Genomic DNA, 23,421 nt, shown 5'->3' with positions numbered 1-23,421 from the left:
AAAGATTACTTTTGGACCTAACCGAAAGCAGACAATTAGCCGTAACAATTGCCTCTAGTGCACTCAACTGTAGAACACAATGCCTTCTCCAAATCTTGGGCAGCAGAGATCTGAAAACACTTTTTCATCTAACCTAACACAAAGGATGACAGGCTTGAATTAATAGAGAGGAAGCAATAACGTTCTAATCCCTGGAACCCTAAAAATGTCCTTATAATGTTATGGAGCTAAAATGGGGGACAAAATGGGGTTGAAGTGTTGTAGCTTGGACAACGCAGGCAGAGTTTGTTGAGGGGTGTTAGGGAGAATTCTAATTTCTGTGTTCATTCCCTTCTACCTTAGAGACTCCCAGCTCTTTTGGTGGACTTTAGGACTCTTCATTTTTATCCTGGAGAGAGTGGGACCTTTTTCCCACTCTCTCGTGTATTTTTCTCTGATTTGAACCCTGTATTTCTTTTGGTTTTGGAGTCTGACAACCTGCATAGGCATCATCTTTTTGTATTGTGACACACAGCACCTTGTTAACCTTTGTTTCCTTCCCTAACCTTTTCCTTTTTCCACAACCTCAGTATTGCATTACATCTAAAAGTGATATATCAATGTCCACAGTGTCCTAGTAATTGAAGTCACCTCAGGGTGTAGGAAGTGTCTGTGTGCCATCCCAAAAGGGTATCTACTTACTTACTGAAACTGAAGGAGTGTATTTGTTAAGTGTATTATATTGTTATATATTGTCCCCATCTAAAGAAGGCTTATTTTAAAACTGTCAAATTAATAAATAATGATTTTATCAAGAAACCTTGAGAATACGTGTTATTTGAATACATGTCACTGTGGATCTCTATGTTGCAACCCTACAGCTCACATTGACCCCTTTGAGATAAGCATGGCTGCTCAGTCACTCTACCAACTTGTGTAGTACAGGCCTATACCAAAGGTTGGGTTACCTATTTCCGAGAGGACAAGGCTTGTGTAGCCTCCCACAGGGTTACTACATACAATCTTGCCTAACAAGGGGCGGAATCTGGTGAAGGTACAGAGTCTGGCAGAGGTGGAGTAAAGTTGGGGGGTATGCACTTATTTGGGCCTAGGGCAGCGGAAAGCCTAAATATGCCACTGACAGCAGCTACTCTTGCCATTTGGTATACCATAGTAGTTATTGGCACTACTTTCGATAGATGGGCACTTCCTTTTGGGTACAGCTGTGTGTTCACAAGAGTAGCAGGGATTGGCTGACTGTTCTGTTGTATCTGCTGGCCCACAAAACCACCCTCTACAGCCACAAACTATAGCACTACTGTCTGTGTCCCAGTTCCAGAAGTGCATTGCTCCACTTGGACATATGATTGACAGGTTTTCGTCTGCACTTCCCTTGCTGTGAGCGGCATAGTTTAATGATGATGTTATTAACAGTGTGAGGTGTGCGCTCGTGTTAACTGATAATGTATGCATGCACCTTAGAACCCCCTAGTCCGTGTGCTGTATGAATGTTGGCAGATGGCATGTATTCTCATAGAGGTGCATGTAGAGAGCTTAGTCATCAGTACAATGTGCTACACCTGCTTGCTGTTTTATTAGTAGCCGTGATGCAGCCCACTTATTATGAATGTTTACTGCACATCCAATGTGTGAACCTAATCATCTACTAGCAAAATCTTGCTATCTGGGCCTTTGCCTATGTACCCTTTGTCTACGGCCCATTTCCATGGTGCTCAGCACAACCAGCTGCTCTGCCGACATCACTGGGATGTTCTGCTGTGTGCCACCTTTTCCCTGTACCTCCCTGCAGACTCATGAGTGTGGTTACCCAGACATCTCATTGTTATGACACTGCCACTAATATACAGGTAAGTGTGCATGTGTGTGTTTGTGGGGGGTGTCAGTGCCTAATTTGTGGGGGGGGGTGTTTGATAGGGCTTAGCCCCAGCACTTATTTTAGAGACCCGGCACTTATCGTTTCAGACTCTGTTCGATTCTGTTTTTTATTGGCAACTTTACGATTTTTACTTTCAGCCAGACATAGTTCCACAACAAGCAACAACAGTGTGCAATGTCTCTGCATCCTGGGCAGGCTCATTGTTATTCACGAGCCTGATGACTCAATTTCATTGATATCAATGTGTTGGGGAGTGACAATACTGGGTTCTTGTGCTGGCTCTTACCACACACTGTTCCAGTCAGCCTGCATCATATTGGTGCAGCTCCACCGCTGTAATAACCAGGAGCACTGGCACAGCAGGATGAGTTGATAACAGGAGAATCACCAGCCATCAGCACCACAACAGAGGAAACGCGGAAAATGCTACTGGCAAAGAGTTGTGTCTGTCATGAGTGCCAGACGATATTAGAACGTCTCGCCGCAGTGTTTCCTAAGCAAGTTCATCAGGTCAGTAATGATGTCTCCTGCATTTATTTATCAATTTACCATAGGGGCAAAGCATGTTGTGGATAGATGGTCAATAGGTTCCATTTGCCACCTATAGAATTAAAGCAACATTTCAATGAAGATGATGTGTTCTAAAATGTGCTTAAGGGTTTCTCTTATTTCAAGACACAGCTAGTATATTATGTCATTCGATATTAAGTTGATTGATCTCTTTAATCACACCTCTGCCCGGTAGTGCATTTATCACCCCCAATGAGCCATTGAGAGTTTCTGCGTTTACCCCAAATATACTCGCATGAGGGGAGCAGCCATGGGTGGTAGCAATTGAATGAGGGGAGCTGCCCCCCCCCCCAATGTGTCACGGGCATGCTACAAAATAGCCCTGCCACTTATTTTTTAACAAATTACTGGCCGTTATGAAATGTTTCATGCAGGGAGCGATAGGGAGGTTCAGGGGGTGACACCCCTGATGAAAAGAAAATCCTGCAATCTCAGGAGAAGATGGCTCCTAGGGACCTGTGAGGGGTAAACCCCACTAAAATTGACGGTTCTCACCCTTTGGAAAACGCTTCAAATTTCCCTAAAAGAAAGCATCCTTGTTCGGAAGAAGCCTTCAACTTTGGGGTTTAGACACAGAGCCTTTTCCTCTGAGACATTGTTGCAGTGTCGCTTTGCAGAAGGCGGTCCTCTAGACTGAGCGCCATGCTGACGAATGCATGTGTTCATGGCACGCTGTGCTCCAGTGGAACACACAAGTGCCTTAATGCTATTTGCTTCAATGCTGAACGTGGCACATCTGCCATGCAAAGTGTGCGCTGCACTCTCCATGTATGAATAAACTCACATGCATGCTCAGAGAGTGCCATATTATCGAAAACATTCTCACACCTATTCCTTCAACACAATTATAGCTGTCTCAATTTAAATGAAGTGTACATTTGTATTTTTCTGAGCTTTTTAAGCACTTTCGCCAAAGTGCTGTGCACTTTAAATCAGAGCAGTACAGACAATAGGCAGTAAACAATGAATGAGGCAAGAAAGAGAAGGAAATATAAAACTGATTTGAAAGGGTAGAAAGAAGATGATTTTTTAGGCGAGATGCAGTGAGGGAGTGAATATTTAGAGGGAGAGATGTTAACAGTTTGGGTGCGAGAAGTGGAAACGAGAGGGGGCACAGAGAGGAATGAGGAGAGCGAGGAGAAAGTGGACTATGAAGAGAAATGAGGGAGGTAAGGTAAGGAGCAGCAAGACCATGGGAGCACAAAAATAATAACAAGAAAGTTGAACAAAAGAAGAGAGTCAAAGAGAAGAAAAGAAATGGACAGGAGAACTGGGGTTACAGGTGGACGAAGGAGAAAGAGAAGTCAAATGGCAGCACTGTCCATAGAACGGAGGGGTGTAAGATGGGAACTAGGTAGACGAAGGAGAAAGAGAAGTCAAATGGCAGCACTGTCCATAGAACGGAGGGGTGTAAGATGGGAACTAGGTAGACGAAGGAGAAAGAGAAGTCAAATGGCAGCACTGTCCATAGAACGGAGGGGTGTAAGATGGGAACTAGGTAGACGAAGGAGAAAGAGAAGTCAAATGGCAGCACTGTCCATAGAACGGAGGGGTGTAACATGGGAACTAGGTAGACGAAGGAGAAAGAGAAGTCAAATGGCAGCACTGTCCATAGAACGGAGGGGTGTAAGATGGGAACTAGGTAGACGAAGGAGAAAGAGAAGTCAAATGGCAGCACTGTCCATAGAACGGAGGGGTGTAAGATGGGAACTAGGTAGACGAAAGAGAAAGAGAAGTCAAATGGCAGCACGGCAAATAGAACGGAGGGGTGTATGATGGGAACTAGGCGGACGAAGGCGAAAGAGAAGTCAAATGGCAGCACTGTCCATAGAACGGAGGGGTGTAAGATGGGAACTAGGCGGACGAAGGAGAAAGAGAAGTCAAATGGCAGCACTGTCCATAGAACGGAGGGGTGTAAGATGGGAACTAGGTAGACGAAGGAGAAAGAGAAGTCAAATGGCAGCACTGTCCATAGAACGGAGGGGTGTAAGATGGGAACTAGGTAGACGAAGGAGAAAGAGAAGTCAAATGGCAGCACTGTCCATAGAACGGAGGGGTGTAAGATGGGAACTAGGTAGACGAAGGAGAAAGAGAAGTCAAATGGCAGCACTGTCCATAGAACGGAGGGGTGTAAGATGGGAACTAGGTAGACGAAGGAGAAAGAGAAGTCAAATGGCAGCACTGTCCATAGAACGGAGGGGTGTAAGATGGGAACTAGGTAGACGAAGGAGAAAGAGAAGTCAAATGGCAGCACTGTCCATAGAACGGAGGGGTGTAAGATGGGAACTAGGTAGACGAAGGAGAAAGAGAAGTCAAATGGCAGCACTGTCCATAGAACGGAGGGGTGTAACATGGGAACTAGGTAGACGAAAGAGAAAGAGAAGTCAAATGGCAGCACGGCAAATAGAACGGAGGGGTGTATGATGGGAACTAGGCGGACGAAGGCGAAAGAGAAGTCAAATGGCAGCACAGCAAATAGAACTGAGGGGTGAAAGATGGGAACTAGGAGGGCAGTACAGTAGCCAATAGGGGAGAAGATAAGTCGGCCAATAAGAAGTTCTGTAGCAGAGAAGAATGGAAAGGGGCGAGCGCGATGTTGAAGATAAAGATTGAAATGACAGACCAGAGGAGTGTTCGATATATGAGCAGAAAAAGAAAGAGGGTGTTCGAAAAGAACACCCATATTTTTGGTGGAAGACAAGGAGGCAAGAGGAGTAGGAGGGGAGAGCAGAGAGGGTGGAGGAAGAGGAGGAGGTCGAGTATTGGTTGAGAGAAAGAGGAGCCCAGTTTCAGTAGCGTTGAGATAAAGTGACAGGTCATCCAAGATTGGATAGCAGTGAGGCCGCTGGAAACAGTAGAACAGAGTCAGAAAAGGATGCGAATGAGAAGAAAATGTGGGTGTCATCAGCGTACAAGTGACAGGGTCAAATTAAAGGAAGACATTAGATCAGAGAGTGGAATAGTATAAAGGGAGAAAAGCTGTCGGTCAAGAACGGAGCCGTGAGGAACGCCAAGGTGCAAGGGGAGAGGAGGTAGAGCCAGCCCAAGAGAATGAGGAACAGCGATCTGACAGCGGTGGTCAAAGTGGGCCGGAGCGCTGCTCCTCTACTTCTTTTAATTCAGTTTTACGGTTCCTATAATTTTATTTTAAGGTTTAGTTTTAAAATAAAAGTGTAGGGAGAAGTTGAAACTTGCATTGCACTGAACATTCGCCTAAACGGCAGGCGTGCATGGGTTCTGGGGTTTGTATTGCGCGCGGGAGGGGTCGTGTTGATGGGATTTGTGGGTTACTTCTTTTCGTACACTTCCACCACTCTCTGACAGCTAAGAACTAATCCATTTTAGAACCGAGCCAGAGAACTTAAGTGGAGAAAGAGAGTGACAGTGTCAAAAGCTGCAGAAAAGTCAAGAATAAGCATTGAAGATGGCTTAGAATGACGTGCGAAGTGAACGCTATTAGCGACACACAGAAGAGCAGGCCGGTTAAAAATCAACCTTTTCAGTCAAACATCACGTTGCATTATCGATACAACATGTCTGCAGTTCCCTCATTCTTGTTAATGCTCGCGCTACGGTCGTATTACTCGCACCCAAATGCCACAATCCCACCTGCTTGGAATTCCCCTAAAGCGATAGTCATCCCTCCCCTTCAACGAAATGCAAAATACATGCAAACCTCGCCAGTGGAGGAAAGACAGCGCGTTTATTTTTTTAATGACTCAGCCGTAAAATGTTTGCTTTAGCAGGGAAGTCCCCCAAAACGTTAACAGCACGCAGGCGTGTTTGGGGGGGTGTCGCATGCTGCCCAAGCTCCGTGCACGCGGCACCGGACCGGGCAATCACATCATGTGTCCCCCCCAAAATAACAATTTATGTCTCTGAATGGGGCGATTATTTTCAAATAAAAGCAATGCAGCCTAGCATGACACCGATTAAGCCCATCGACAAAACGGTGTGACGGTGTGGGTAGAAATAGTACTCTGGGACAGATGTCTCGGCTCCCACCTGCACTCTGAAAAGTGTCTGTAGTAGTGGGGTCGGTGGCAACCTGACTAAAACTTTCGGTGAAGTCGGGCGTTCACTCCAGCAAACTCGCTTCACTGCGGTACAGCGGCGTTTTGCCAAAGCATTTTGTCATCTGAGCCAGCACCAGCTGTCGGTTTCAGAAAACAGGGAGAAGGCCCCCACCCCTTCCTCCCCACGCTGTCCTCCTTCCCTGTGTGCTGCTCGCTTGCCTCCAGTCTGGCGGAGGGTTCCCCCCTCGAGGGAACTCGCATTCCTCACCATGCAAGCATTTCCCTTTACATCTTCAGGTTTCTCTTGACAATCTGCCTACACACGACTTCGCTTGAATGTGGTTTGTTGAAAAAGAATCTCGCTCTCCCTAGTCGCCCCCCGCTGCTCCCCCACCGCGCCTCCTTCGGCCCCTCCGCCATTTCCCCTCAGGGCAGAACAGAACGAGAGAATAGGGGAAACGCGGGTAAAGGCCGCCCATTCCAGCGCTCTCGGTCCACTCTGGCGAAAGGAGAGGCGTTTTCATTCACAGAGCATACACGCATTAGGCGAAGCTGGGAGACCACACACTCTGTGCCCCTACCATGCGCAGCTAGAATGAACCCGCGTAAGCCCCAGGAAGAATGGGGGGCGGAGGTCTCCAACCAATTGCATTTTACCCTGGATCGCTCCCCAACAAAACACGTGTTCCAAACACTCAAAGACCTAAAGACCTCAGCGCCTTGTATCATCCCAACAACTAGAAATGGCAGAGTTCAGAAACATCTATGCAATTTGAAGGCACTGCCTCTCTTTTGTGTGCCTCGCCTCACCGGACTGCATCCGTCCAAAGACTGCAAGGCATATCTAATTCAGAACTTCGCTCTCCCCAGAGAGCAAGTTCATAGCACAGGCATGCACAGAAAAAGAGGGTGCTATACTGCATGACTCAGATTCCTCCCCAGATTAGACCATTCTTCCCATCCAGGGGTCAAGTCCTAAAAATTAAAGTGGGGGGGTGCTCATCAACATACGCAATGGGATGTGGTGTCTCCAGAAATTAGCATATCAAGGTGAAATATGCACATTTCATTAAATTGCCTTTGCATAACCACCCAAATTGCACAGGACGAATGGCATTTGCCTTTCATAAAATCAACACACACACAAAACCAAGAGAGGATAGTTTCTTCTAATAGTGTTTTTGAAAACGCTAAAAGGTGTGCATGTTTTAAACTCCAAGAACCAATACCAAATCATTTCCCTGGAACTTGCACTACCAAAATGGGACATTTGATCTTTAGTTGTTTGTTATTTTTCATCAGGTTATATAGTGCAGTGGTAAAGTGCTCGGCCTGCAAACCCAAGGACTGTGGTTTGATCCCTGTGCTTGGCTTTAGTTTCTAGGTTGAAAGAGGTCATTCAATGGTGCTCATTTTAGCTGTGGGGGGAGAGGCTGAGTCCACCACCCTCTGAAAAAAGTGGGTGGACTCCGTCCATCCGCCTGTTCCCTCGACTTGAGCTCTGTTCCCATCGAACCTTTGTCTCCTCAATAGGGGTTGTTTTTTGGTCGTTCACTAGGCAGCAGCTAATGGTTGTGTTTTTATAACCTTCTCAGCCCAATCCGGCCAATGTCACACATGAAATGTCCACAAGTGTTAGCTCTTGTTTAGAAAAATGACACTCCTGGGAACAAAATATAGGTAAAATAAAAACCCAAAAATATATTCAGAAATTACGACACCCCATCTGAGGTAATTCTATACTGAAATACTCTGCTCAGAAAAATACTGCTAAACGCAAGTGATTTTAAACAATTAGCCACTTTTTTTTAGTTTTAATTTACAAAATTATCAAAAAGCATTCAGATTTCATCAAGGTCTTAATAGCTCAAATAATCTCACAAAATACATGTTACATCACCATTATGTGCAAGATAGGAGCCACCACCAGCTACAATGCTTGAAGTGCCGTAGCGCTTTCACATTCATTAGAAAGTGAAAAGATAAAAATACATTGGCAAATCATTCATGCTCACTAACATCCAGGCTTTTCAGTAATTGTAACAGCAGGACACCAACTAGTTTCGGCAATGCCTTTCAAATATGGCCACCTTCATCAGGGTAACAGTAATAATGCATATAAAATCCAGCATATTTTTTAGATATATTTTTTAATGGTTCCTCTGTATAATTAAGCCTGGTAGACTGTTGCGTGGTTTTAATCTGAACACAGCATAAGTGTATTATAAAATGGCTATACAGCCACGCCGGCATTCATCCAGCGGTACAAATGTTGGCTCTGCATCTTCTGGTGAACAAGTCTATGGGACTTCGAAAGCTAATGCACTGTTGCACCTCGGCACACCATTTCCAGTTAGTTCGATAAAAAAGTATCAAAACCTGCATTTTGTGAGACAAAAAATAAAGTTTGGAATGGAATGGAGACAAAGGCACACATTTGAAACAACGTCTAATGTCTAACTGAAACATTCTAATCACCAATTTCTCTGCTTTAACACCCTTCCATATTCCTTCACTCTGGTCATAGTAAAACATGAATAAAAACACAATGACACAGGGAGGAGTACATTAATATGTGTTTTCTGTTTTAAAAAGTGCCCTGGTTTCTAATTCTACGTTTCCCACAGGGGATGTCCCTAGCGCTCTCTCTGGCAGCCTCATTTCTTTAAATAATGAAACAAAAATCAATTGAGCTAATGTTTGGGAAAGTCCTCCCATGCATGCACATGACTCAACAGATTGTGTATGGGTTTTGTGGTTGCACTGTGCTTTTTTATGTATGTTTTAATTACGCCTGTCAACCCGTGCACAGCTGAAAGCTCAACTGTCACTACACAGCAAGCAAGGAAAGGAAAAACAGACATGCCAATGAACACCATATAGTTAAAATATCATGTACGTATGTGTAGCTGACTCGCACAACTGAAATGATCCAGAATCCACATATACCGCTCATACTTTGGTGCACAAAGGCGACATACACACCGATTAGGTCAGTACACTTAAGACTTATACCCCTACTCGCGCTCTTCGTCCTGGCTCATCCACGACTCTAAACTGCCGAAGTGTAATAGGAATTATGCTGGTGGTAGACGTTTTTCTGTTCAGGGCTCCAAAATTTGGAACATTCTTCCGGTCACGAACATCTGAGCTTAATTGATGTGCAAGGAGTGACAGAACTGTCTTTTTCGATCGGGACATCAGAGGTAAGGTGAGTTGGGGAAAAAATGGTGGGAGCGGCTTCAATGGAGAGTTTTTGAATTGCTGGCAGGCTTTGGCTCTCAGCACAGGGTCAGCTTGGGATATTCTCTCGGGGGTGATTGCCCTGCGGTCACCTTGGGGCAAGATTAGACCCTCTCCCGGTTAACCCTTCTCCTTTGGACTTGGTTGATTTGATGGGGGGGAGGTAGCGCAGTGGGAGGGAGCAGTGGAGAGCAGGGGAAGCGGAGACTCATTGCCTCCCGAGGGGGTCCTCAAATCTTCCAGGTCGCGTTCCAGTTCCCCCGTAGCGTGTATCAGTATCTTCACTTTCTCCCCACGGTTCCCGGGCTCAGAAAGTCCCCCCCCCCCCCCTCAGGTCAGTCAGGAGCGTTTTTTCAGCTGCCAGTCCCGTCGCGGACAGCTGCTCGTGCGTCCTCTCTACTGCAGGCGGGCTGAGGGGAGTCCCTTCTCCCTCAGGAGCTGCACTAGAGTGAACTGCTGTGTCCGTATTGGAAACCACTTCAAGGAGGGTGGGAGTTTTCCCACTTCCCTCAAGTGTAGCTGGAGGTGAGGGTGATACAGGTTTTATATGACTGTTCTGGGTAAGATCCCAAAACCCCTTGTCCATAGAAGTGTTCCCCACCGGCATGCCCCCCAGTTCGATAGGTGGAAAGTTAAAAACGCGTACTGTTTGCAGCAGTATTTTGTCGCGACTTCTGGATGTTGCTGCCGCATGGAATTCTTTTGTCCTGTCAGACAGATGGCTCCACTGGGTCACCTGTTTCACTGTCTCGGGGGGGGAGAGGAAAGGGTAGGAAAGGATGAGCCGAGGCTAAAGTGCCTACTCAGCCCTCACACTTTTACAAACCAAGAGCCAACACAATCATAAAGGTAAAACAGGTACACTTAAGAGATATACCTCCTTCGCCTTTTGTGGTAACATGGGCTGAGGGAAGGCTATAGTCTCAAGAGGAGAGTGCATGTGTTTCAGTAGCTCAGTAGCAACCCAAATAACAGTCCAAAATAAAGGAATGTCCAATCAAAGTTCTATAAAAATATATACTTTAATCAAACACATCATGTACAATAATAACTAAATGGAAAACACTGTAAAAACCCACCCCTGTAGAAGGAAAACAGAATATGCAAAGACAGAATAGATGCAGCATTCTGGGTAATGACACAGAAGGAGAAAAGACAATTAAAAGACCATAATGTTCAAAAAGGTTTCAAAAAGGGATTAAAATTACCTGGCTAGTCTGGGGCCCAAAAATGGACCGGGGGAGGGGAGAGTGCAGATATCAGTCAGTAATAATTTTGCCAGTGTCTTGGAGGTTCGATAGTGTTGAACCAGGCTTCTCAGCATCGTAACCGGGTTCTTTTTGTTCCGAGGAAGCAGCAGTCATGGCAGTCCAGCGACAAGCTGGTGTTGAGTCGGGTTGAACGGAAGGTTGCTGTGACTTTGAAGGGGCTACTCAAACTGTCTGCATCTGCAGGCACCAGGTTCGGTTCTGCGGTTGAGGCTCGACAACAACAAGCTGGTGACAGGATGCGCAGGCAAGTCGATTCAATGCAGAGATTCAGAGGTCGCTGTTCGGGGACACCAGGGTCGGGTTGATTGACTTACAAGAGCAGCAGTGATTAAGCTGAGGCAATGACACGCTTCATCTGGCACAGTGCAGCAGCAAGGTGGTAACAGGCGACCAGTGCTTCAAAGGACAATGAACACCAAAGGCAGCATAGAAGGGTGCTGATGGTTCGCTAGGCATTGATCATGCTCGAATCACGGCTTGCACCGGGTTGACGTCGAAAACACAGGGTTCATGGCTGTTCTTGTTTTCATGTATTGTGAGGCCCAATACAGAATCTCAGTGACAAGATGGTTCATTGTTCTCATGCTCCCAAATCCGGGTGAGGCCGGCACACAACTGCAGGGGTCCTCCAACAAGGTGGAGTCCTGGGTACCACTGTGTCTTGGAGAGATGCAGGTCTAGATCCAGAAGCAGAATCCAACTCCAATGCTCCCTGGGGATGGTTAGGGGACAGAGCTTGCCTTTGCCTTGAAACACCCGCTTTCAACCTTACAACTGAAATACTGTAGAAAGGACTTCTCTTCCAACAGAGTCCAATGAAATCTCCAATGGTTGGAGTCCAGATATGATTCAAAGAAGTGGTGTGATGACTACTTCTTTTAAAGGTAAACACCCACAGGTGATTGGACTAAAGCTAGACTGCCTTAGTGGTCCAATCCCTCTTCTTGAAATGAGTGCACTTTGCCCTCTGACATCACACTCAAAGTGCTTCGCTCTAGAGGAAGTGGAGGGGACAGGAAGGAGAGAGAGAAGCAGAGAGAACCAAGATGGTGGAAGTCTTTCCCCACTGTACAGAGATCTCCTGTCTTCACTGACCCACCCCACTCCCTTCTCACTAAGATCAAAGTCCTTTAAAAATGCAGCACCCTGGTATGGGATTACTCCCTCTGAACGAGTGCTCCTTTGATGCCTGGGCACAAGGCAGCTGTCTGTTGTGCGGGTGTCTCTGGAGGAGGGTGTTACCTACCCTCACAAAGAGATACAAGAAGAGGCATGACCATTCAGGTTCCTGTTCTGTCATTTGGCAGGATCAGCCTGTCTGCCAGAATACATATCACTCTCCACAGCTGAGCTGGCTCAGAGGAGCGGACACATGGGTGATATCCAATTGCATGCGTAGTGCCATGTGCCATGCTTTAACCCAGACATAGCTTATATTTAGAGTTTACCCTACCACCAGCATGGGATGCCAATGATCATGATAATTTTGGTACAGGGGTGCATATCTAAAATTCTGCCCCTGTGCTGCAGAGACATGGTTGTCATACAGATGTCAAATGTGCAAGTGTGGCCTCTGAGCCTGCTTGTGCCCTGGATAGAGCAGGCGCTGCTAGGTTACTGATGCAGCTAGACACCGATACACACTATTCATTTGGCATGGAGTTTATGAATGGGGGATCTGATTAGCAGATTACCCTTTCAGGGATGGAATTACCTGCATATTTCATTAGCTAATAAAAATCCCAAAAAAGTCAGGGCATTCACATCCTTGCCAGATGTCAAATCTTCACAGGCCTCTTCACAGTATCTTTAAGTATTGTCTTGGTGCTTAATAACAATTACAAAATGGAAGGTGCCCTCCTTCACCCTGCCTTTTAGGGTCACACCTGCCCTTTGCACTTAAGATACAAAATCAGGGCTGTATGTGGGAAGAGGACATGGGGAGAAAAGCACAGGTTAGTGCAAAGGTACAATCAGTGTTCTATACTGTTAAGACAGATCCTCCCGTTCATACCAGGTAAGGATCATGCAGCAGTTGTAGGGACCCTCACTAACTCACGCCTGGACTATTGCAATTCTCTGCTGACAGGAATTCCAACCACCCAAGGTCGGAGATTGCAAATAGCACAAAATGCGTCAGTGAGACTTATTTTCGGGGGGGGCAAAATCATCCCCAATTTCTAATTTGCGGTGCTCACTGCATTGGCTTGCAGTGAATGAACGGATAGATTTTAAAATTCTCTGCGTTATCTTTAAATGTATAAACTGGCTGGCGCCCAGATATCTGGTGGACAAAATTAAGATCTATACTCCAGTCAGCCAGTTACGCTCTTGTGACAAGTTGCTGCTGCAGGTTCCACCATCCATATATATATCCAGGGGGATAGAAAGTTTGGAATGGGAAGCCGAGCACAGAAAACACTCACTGCTTTTCGGAAGGCTCTGAAGATGCATCTCTTCTGCTAATTTAGTTATAGTGGGGAAGTAGGCGGTAGCTCGGACATTGATGCTTGTGGAGCTGACAAGGTTTGTGTGCGCACTGATTTGGCTGACCGTTGTTTCCAGCTGCGCCCAGAAATTATTGGTTTTGTTTGGTGCACGAAATAAATGAATTTGAATTCAAATTCAAATGAACAGCATCAAAGCAGGCTTCTAGGAGGTTTCACTGTGGTTGAGCCGATGTCAAGATGTCCAAGTCGATGCAATCCTATTGGTGGTCGGAGTTGAGTCGGTGTGAATGTGTGGGATCCCACTAGGTCAAGTCAGAATTTGAGATGGTCAAAACAATGGCTTCCAGTGGTTCGGAGTGCAGTCGAGTTGTCCTTGAGATAAATGCCACTGCTGAGTCGAATCAGTTGCCTGAGATGGGCAAGTCGATTGCTTCCAGCAGTCAAGTCGGTACTCCAGTCATTTAATCCCACAATGTGAAGCCTGAGTTGAATCAGTGGGTTGACCCGGTGTCTATGTTGCTCAGATTGCAGCAAGCGGTTGCAGGTCCTGTGTCGGCTGAAAGTGCATTGAGAGCAGTAAATCTGGCTTGAAGATGTTTTGAGGCAATGAAATAGGATTCCAAGCTGCTTCTGGACTTCCAGGTTGCTGTAAGGCCCAATACAGGGCCTCCATGGCAAAGTAAGTCCTTCAGTTCTGTGCTTCCACTCCAAGAAGTTCTCTGGCAACTACAGGGGGTTATTTACCTCCAGTGAACAGAGTCCTCATTCCGGTTTTAATGCAGCCATAAAAGACGCCTTGGTCCACAGAATTTGACTTTCACTGTTCCCAGGGGATTGTTATGGAGCTGAGGCTTGTCTCTCCCAGGGACTGGAAGGTGAAGACAGAAGATGTCAAAGCACAGGACGTTGGAATTCTGTGCATCCACAAAAGGATTGAAGTTAATAATTCTTCTTGTTGTGAGAGTCCAAAGATGAACCAAAGAAGAAGAGAAGCCCCCTTCCTTATGGAGGCAAAAAAGGTTACAGCAGGTTGGGACAAAGCAAGCCTGCTGGAAAGGGTCCAAGCAAGGCTTTTGGAACAAGGTTCACTTGCCTTTTGATATCATACTCAGAGGGCCTTTTTCTGCAGGAAACGGGGATGGGGGAAGGAAGTGTAAAGAGCCTTAAGAGAAACCAAGAGGGTGAAACTACACTCTCAGTCTACCTCTCTCCTGTGGCTCTGCTTCCTTCCCATATCTGCAGACTTCAAAGGGCCTCCATTGGTCAGCACCCTGGTGTGAAAGTGGCTTTGTTATGTCAGTGCTGCATTTAAAGCACAGACTACCAGGAGGTCTCCTGAGGGTGCGGGGGGGTTCTGTGCCCTGGTGAAAGGTAGTGCCCTTTCTGCAGGAAGATCAAAAAGGCAGTTTCCTGGCCATTGTTCCAAATGGCAGTTGTGGGACATCCAGGCAAGACAAGAGCCCTGTTAAAGCCGAAGCCCTGCTCACAGAGCCGACAGTTACAGGATATCAGATTGCTGTGGTTATATAACTGTGTGACCCTAGTAGTCATTGCCATGATTTATTTTGAAAGATACCATAAAGCTAACTAGGTTACACAATTGTTTATTTTATTTGAATCAGAGGTGTAGACAGTTAAAAAGCAACCTCTGACGGCTGTTATTTTATGGTCCAGCAGCTGTCAGGAATGCACATGTGACATTTGAACCTGCCCCGTGCCATTGCAGGACTGGTGCTGTAGGTGCCAGGAGACTGGGAAAGCTAGGGCACACAAATGCACTAGAATGGTGCTATAGGGCATTTATGAAAGTGGGGGTCTGATTTTCCAGCCCCCCTTTTCAGAAACTAAATTATTCACATCATTTTCTTTAATACAATCTCAAAAAAGCGCAGGTTATTCCACCTTCAGCACGTAGCATTCTGTCACAAATTGTCAAACACTTGTAATATTAACCAACAATTTATGTACCCTTTGCTGCGAAATACCCTGCTATTCAGCAAGCCACATTACAGTAATTTATTTATTTTCCACCAACCCGGTAAACACTTCTAAAGGAAAACTTGCTGTGTCTGTCCACTCTCTCCACATTGTGGTGCTAAACACAAAATGCACTGCACATGAGCAAGGTTTTAGCCACACACGTTACTGATGTAAAGCAGGATCTCAGACACAACAGGTAGGTTCCAGCAAGTTACTTCATTCAGCTTCAATAAGTTACCTTGATTTTGCCTTGTCTTTCATCATCATATTTCCCTGTCCTCTCGCGCTTGTCGCTTCCACCTATATAACGTACGCACAGCCTGTGCCTTTCTTACTTTTCATGCTACAAAATTACTTCTCTGATATTTTCGAGACTGTTCTGTTCTACCGTTCTGTTTGGTCTTCCAGCTACTCGTCTTGCTCCCCTTAAATCAATCTTTAATGTCTCTATCCATCTACTTTGTCTTCTCTTTTCCTGGGACTCCGTTTCCTCTTCCCTTTCTACTCTGGGTTGGCTATCGTTCCATTCCCAAATTAAATTCAATTTCCTATGTCTTGTTTTTAAATCTGTTTATGGTCTTGCACCTAAGTATCTTTCCTCCCTCGTTTCATTCTATACTCCTTCCTGATCTCTTCATTCTACATCCCAATTTCCTTTAGTAGTTCCCCGTTCTCTGTGTGCCCTGTCTCACTTGCAGTCTTTTTCTCTTTTGGCACCATTACACCGGAATTCCCTGTCTTACTCTCATCATCCTGTCTCTTTTTACACCATTTCCCGAAAGTCATTGAAGTCCCACTTTTTACATCCTGGTTAATATGACAGACTGCTTTTAATATGACAGACTGCTTTTTGTACTGTATTGATTCTCTGTGCAGTGCCTTAGCTTAAGACGCTATATAAAATATAAATAAATACAAATACAAATACGATACATTAAGATGTACCAGTAAGAACCACTGCCTCCCATCACCCAGGCAGGGTCTCTCCAACTGCCTGAGACTAGAACCTTTATTACAAGAATTCCTACACTCAGACCATAACATTCTATCTGTCACACCAAGCATTCTCTCTTACACCTCCAGGGTTCTACATCCATCCCAAGCACAATACAACACATCTCCCTTCCTTCCAGATCTCACCACACCACAAAAGCAAATTACAACACATCTCCTGTCTTCACATAAAGCAAACATCTGTCACACACGCGCATCCCTCATTCAGCATAACTGATATCTGCCACACACTGATTACACAAAGAACTTGTGAATGGAGATAGGGCAGCACCAACTTCTCTGCAGGAAAACAAAGGCAAGTGGAAGCCATATGTCTCTACCCTCCTACAAAGCGAGAAAGCACCTTTCACCAAAAAGCACTCGTCCTTCGAGAACAACAACATGTATCACTGGACATTAACACCCACACTGCACATCTCTCTCACTGCAGATGGATCTCTAGTCAATGCGGAGGACACACACCCTTTCTCTACCGGGGTTTAGTGGCATCAGCCCCTCTTCTGTGACTACCTCAGCTACTGCTGAGAGTAGTCAACTGCACACACTTATTTTTTAAAGAGATGTGTCCCTCTGGAGATACCTCTGCACATCTCATTGCAGAAAACACCACAAGTGGGGTCTTACCACCATGCGACACGCAGACACCTGGTGCAGACACACAGCCTCACTTTCCCAGAACATGTCAATACTAGAACACATTTGGGGTCTCAAGAAACAACACTCTACAGAACTCTCAGCTCCACAGAATGTTAAATATACAACCACGTAGCAGATTTAGCAGTCAACATCTTACAAACATTTGGCAAAGAGTCCATGGCTGGCTTGAAGCCCTAAACCTGAAATTCCTCAAATGGGTTATTTTAGCACTTTCAACATTCTCCACAGAAGCTGAATATACTGTCAAGCATATGAAACCATTAACATTGCTAAAGCCCTTAGCTGATCACTGCTCTTAACCCGAAATTCCTCACAAACAGATTACTTCTAGCAACAAACTCCCTCTGTTCAGATCACACCACACTCAGATCTCTGCATGCAAGCTCACCCGGACACAGCCCTTGCAGCAAAGAGGTACTAACAATACCTACATTTTGAAGCCTGAACTCATAAAGCTTTGCATGACACAGCATACGAGTTCATAGTCTTTAGAGCTATGAAGTCCTATCATAGCCATCATGCAGGACATTCTGAACATTCTCAACCAAATGTTATCTCTAATGTTACAACATTGGGCTCTCCCCCCACCCCAATGCTAATACTGCTTTCTTACAGCAGTTTCTTACAGCAGTGCTGTACTAACAAAACAATGCAAAATTGTGCGCACTGTTTATATCGCTTCTTCATAGTGTAGCAAACATTACCTTCGATATCCTGGTTACTGCATCACATTGGATTTACATGATGCACATATCTCCTTCACGACGGAGACACACAGGATTACACAATGCTCTTTCTTGATCACTATAAAATATTTTCTTAACCTGCACCACTTCGACAGGCATTGCTCTTGCTAATGTAGCCACCAGAATTACAGTTCCCCAAATGGCGACACACTTTTGAGTGAAGCACATTAAAAACTCTTTGTTCGTATGATCATTCATTCACGTGACATCACCACTTGGAGTCACATTGCCAAGTCCTTTACTCTAACATGTACTCTTCATGAAGCTATGCACAGAAGAACGCCGAGTAGGAACTGTTTAGTAAAAGCGGTCCAACGAGTCACTGATTCCCTCGGCGACACTGAAGACGTCATCACTCTACTCCTGGCCTGAGAACCCAACAGAGCTCCAAGCTTCCAACATTTTCCCGGACTCCCTGGCCAGCAGCATCAGCATAGCGCTGCCCAGATGTAAAGCGCCGGGCAAGTCATGCACTTTGATCCATATGGTGAGGGGTTAGCTCTGAAGCTTCTAATCATTTTTCCCACTTTACTTGCCCACGGACTACATTGGGTGCCCTTCTTCAGCAGTGGGCAACCTCACTTCAACCCACGGCATGGCTCCTTCTGGGCTTTGGAACTTCCTCTTGGTGCTGGGTCTTGTACTGAGCCGACAGCAGCACTTTCTACCCTTTCTTCAACCTGAGTACAAATCGGGCACAGCTCCCACTTTTCTTCACTCAGGATAATATTATGGGGTCCAGCTCTTCCACTATCTTCGCCCTGGGTCTTCTGCAGTGTCCTGGGTCTTACAGCCTCTTCTTGTCCTTGGATCACTATGAACTTGTACTTCTTTACCGTCGGGGCCACCTGCAGCTCCCCCTCTTTTTTGGCCCTGGCTGATGGAACATACTTGTGGGGGCAGTGGTTCCTCTCTCTTCTTCTCTGCACACCCCACAGCAGACTGGTCGCCTTAAACTCCTTATCTTGCCACAGAGGTCCGTTTCCAGTCTTCCACGAAGACCAACTTGTCACCAGTGAAATAAAGCAGGATCCTCAGGCACATCAGGTAGGTTCCTGCAAGTTACTTTATTCAGCTTCGATAAGTTACATTAAGATGGATCAGTAAGAACAACTGTCTCCCATCAGCCAGGCAGGGGCTCTCCAACTGCCTGAGACTAGAACCTTTATTACAAGCATTCCTACACTCAGACCATAACATTCTATCTGTCACACCAAATCATAACTGAAATCAGCCACACACTGATGACACAAAGAACTTGTGAATGGAGATAGGGCAGCACCAACTTCTCTGCAGGAAAACAAAGGCAAGTGGAGGCCATATGTCTCTACCCCCTTACAAAGCGAGAAAGCACCTTTCACCAAAAAGCACTCGTCCTTCGAGAACAACAACCTGTATTACTGGACATCAACACCCACACTGCACATCTCTCTCACTGCATCTTTTTAACGAGAGATGGATCTCTAGTCAATGCGGAGGACACACACCCTTTCTCTACCAGTGTGTAGTGGCATCAGCCCCTCTCCTGTGACTACCTCAGCTACTGCTGAGAGTAGTCAACTGCACACACTTATTTTTTAAAGAGATGTGTCGCTCTGAAGATACATCTGCACAAGACTAGAACAGGGGCAACGCGCTGGTCTTGGAAGCAAGACCACGCAGAGTAACAGCTGTTCAAATCCTGGATCCACGCTTAGAAACCAAACTCAGGTACGGTATTAGGTGTGATTATATATATATATATATATTCAGTGAAAAAACTTTGTTAAAGGGACGTTATGGTTCCAAGTAAAACCAAAAAACCCTTGAAATTCGCCAGTTATGGTAAGCTAAGCAACCATAACTCGCGCCACCACCGTGCACTGCTAAGACTAACACCCAGGACATCAAAGATGACATCACAAATGTCATTGATGACATCACTGATGACATCACATGTCTGGCTCACTATGTTTTCTTTTGATGACATATCTAGGCCACATGGTTTTATTCAGTAATAGTTAGAAACTAAGAATTTTATTTTATTTGTAGACATTTCCTTCTAGTAGGTTCTTACAGTAATTCCCTTAGAGTACAGTCACATCATAAGAAACATATACATATGGGAAAACACAAGCTTGAAAGACAGCAATCCTTTTTGTGCATAAAGATAATCACTAGACTTATGAGCACGTTCTGATAGTTCTGTTTTTTTTTATGGCTGTCCTTTCCCTGTATATGGTCATATTTGTATACATTGTACTCACACTACTTTCCTTAGGGTCCAATCACATCAAGTGATACATATACATAGGGTAAATAGCAGCTTTGAAACAGAGCAATCATTTATTTGCATGAAACTAATAAGTTAAGTTATGAATTGTTTCTGCTACTACTTGTGCTTTTTTGCTAACTTCACTTTCCCTGTATATACCCATATTGGTATGTGTTCTTGTGTCTTTGTGTTTTGTCTATAGTAATGCAATTATGTAATACATGGGTTTTATTAGCTACTTGTTACATATTTCACAGTACACAAAAATCTATTAAGAAAACAATTATAATTTCATTATTCAACATATTAACATTACGAATATCATACCTTCATCTTGTACGCTGCACACAATGTTATGTTTCTGTATGAGTAGCTTAGTATACTAGATAGAACCCCATAATAGGATGCTATTTATATCAATGCATCGTTCAATGCACTTATTAGGGTATATTTCTTGCAATGATTCTTGACACTTTTTTCGCAACATAATAAGAATCCCTTCTACACATATTTCATGAGAAGTACATACACATGTGATGTCATCAGTGATGTCATCAATGACATTTGTGATGTCATCTTTGATGTCCTGGGTGTTAGTCTTAGCAGTGCACGGTGGTGGCGCAAGTTATGGTTGCTTAGCTTACCATAACTGGCGAATTTCAAGGGTTTTTCGGTTTTACTTGGAACCATAACGTCCCTTTAACAAAGTTTTTTCACTGAATTTCATAGGTTTTTAGTAGCGCAACTTAACCATAACGTCCCTTTAACAAAGTTTTTTTCACTGAATTTCATATGTTGTTAGTAGCGCAACTTAACCATAACGTCCCTTTAACAACGTTTTTTCACTGAATTTCATAGGTTTTTAGTAGCACAACTTAACCATAATATCCCTGACATGTAACATAGAACATACTAACCCCCTCGTAGTGATTTTCATGTCTGCGGACTACCGCCATGTCCGCGGACACATCGAAAATCTGAGCGTGGTGAATGTAAATTTAAATAGTGTGCCCCATTTCCCCTTTGAAGTTGGCTCTGAAAAGAGCCATTTTTTTTTTTTTACAGATGCTTGACAGACACCTGTTATTTTATATTTTTTTTCTTTTTTTTTTCTTACTTTACTCCTAAAATCTTCACATAACCTTCTCCAAAGCAACCCTTACATTCCAAAATAGAAAGGCATTTTCGGTAAAAGATAAAGAAATGCCATCTTTTTTAAAATTAACAGCATTACTGGCATCAATATTCTCATTGTTACAGAAGAACATACCAGCTCTAAGCATGAAGGCACACATTCCTCGGTTGATGACACACCTAGCAATGTTTTGCTGAGGACAAAAAACTGAACTATTGTCCCATATTGCCCTAGGTAGTAATCCAGAAAAAATTGCTGTCCAGTCATTTGGTCGACTACAAACTGGTCGACTGCAATTTGGTCGACGTAATTTGGTCGAAAACCAAATGGTCGAATTTTTTTTTTTATTTATATATGTGTTTTGTGGGTTTTCGTGTAGAAAAAAAAAAAAAAAAGAAAAAAAAGGGGGTTGGGGGGGGACCCCCCCAAAAAAACCCAAAAAAGGGGTAAAAATAAAAAAAATAAAAATTCAACCATTTGGTTTTCGACCAAATTGATTCGACCAGTTGTCCAGTCGACCAATTGTTTTCGACCAAATGACTGGCAACCGAAAAAATTACTTTCGCATTTGGAAGGATCTTCATTACGGCTTGAACCAAGCGTTCCAAATCAGCCAACAAAGTAGGGGCACTGACGTTGCCCAAATGGAAAGCACCATAGTGCAAAACTACCACATGCGGACTGTTCATCGTGGCCATATCCGCACAAACTTGTACAATTCCCTGTACATTGCAATCAGGCACAGTGCTCCACACCACCTCCACTCCTTTCACATCAAAGTTCTTTGCAACATGCCTGCATTCAGCGTACTGCTGTAAACCATGCACAAACATATCTCCGAGCACCAACACCCTGACTTTCTCCACTTCTGCCATCTTCACCACACACAGTCTCTTTCAACACAAATCCACAACCTCGACATCTGATTGGCTGATCCGTACAGTCTTCTTTCCATGTTGGATTTCCTGGAAAAACCTGGATGTACCACGCCCTGTCCACGAACAGCCGCTGTGTCCGCGGACGGCGTCCACTTTACTCTCTGTGCCATTCCCTCATTGCATACAGCTAAGCAATCACACAATACGAATAACGTCCTCAGAACACCCCCATTTTGTGAATTTTCGAACATTTCAGGACAATTATCATTTCATTATTCAACATATTAACATTACAAATATTATACTTTTATCTTGTACTCTGCACACAATGCTATCTTTCTCCATTAGTAGCTCAGTATACTACATAGAATCCCATAATACAATGCTATTTATATCAATGCATCGTTCAAAGCACTAAAAACGGTATGATATTTACAGCAATATCCTTGACACTTTTTTTGGAACATTATAATAAAAATCCCTAGTACACAAATTCCATGAAAAGTACATACACATGTGATGTCATCAGTGATTTCATCAATGACATTTGCGATGTCATCTTTGATGTCCTGGGTGTTAGTCTTAGCAGTGTATGGTGGTGGCGCGAGTTATTTTTCATAGCTTACCATAACTTGCTATTTTCAGGGGTCTTTCGGCTGTACTTAGAACCATAACGTCCTTTAAACAAACTTTTTTTAATATAACGCAAACAATATACAAACATGGCGTGCAAAAACCAACTTCTACAGATGGCTTTACACAGAATGTTGCAAAGTAAGAATTTATGCTCGTTCACAGTGAAGGTCAGCTGCTTCCATTTTTTTCTCGGGCCCGGGAGAGGCTCACGAAGCAGACTATAAGGTTGTATTGTGTTTTGACCTTGACAGACAGAGATTGTGATGAAAGACTTCTCTTGAAGGAGTGTTGCTAAAACGTAAGAGAAGATAAAGATGAAATTTCTGAAACAAAACCACTTTTATATAATATATCACTATGCGAAAGATCGTTGGCACACGCAGAGTCGTATTTTGGGACTGCACCACTCGTAGACAATGGAAATTGCAATTGTACTGTAAGTAACCCTTTAGATTACTTTATACCAAATATAATTACAATAGCGTAGCATTAAAGACAGCTGAAGTTGAACTTGTTCGTTGAAAGTGGCATAATGTTTTCTACCGTGCACTATCACCGCCGAATTGATCCCCTGTCGTTTAGAGGGCTCTGAAAAAGGCAGATGACACAGGATGGGTTAATAGAAATAATTTAACCAGTCTATAGGCGGTGAAGCGCTCTACTCGCTGTGCCACTTCACTGTAGCCTGTCAAGTG

The 23,421-nt window shown here is 44.4% G+C and overlaps 1 long non-coding RNA gene across 6 annotated transcripts in view; it reads right to left on the bottom strand.

The window, feature by feature from the left end:
• LOC138526120 (uncharacterized) overlaps positions 1-23,421 on the bottom strand; it is a 338,403-nt gene that overhangs the window by 115,528 nt on the left and 199,454 nt on the right. The window contains exon 6 of one of the 6 annotated variants that reach the window (XR_011283492.1): positions 8,031-8,841. The exons of the other annotated variants lie outside the window; for them this stretch is intronic. This is a non-coding gene — a long non-coding RNA (uncharacterized lncRNA). Of the gene's footprint in view, positions 1-8,030; positions 8,842-23,421 lie in introns of those variants that run through there. 6 annotated transcript variants of the gene reach the window in all.

This window comes from Ambystoma mexicanum, chromosome 7p (genome assembly GCF_040938575.1).
Source record: "Ambystoma mexicanum isolate Mex_15411 chromosome 7p, UKY_AmexF1_1, whole genome shotgun sequence".
In the NCBI taxonomy this organism is placed as follows: domain Eukaryota; kingdom Metazoa; phylum Chordata; class Amphibia; order Caudata; family Ambystomatidae; genus Ambystoma; species Ambystoma mexicanum.
Note: the sequence above shows the minus strand (reverse complement) of the source record. Positions and strands in the feature narration are given on the sequence as shown.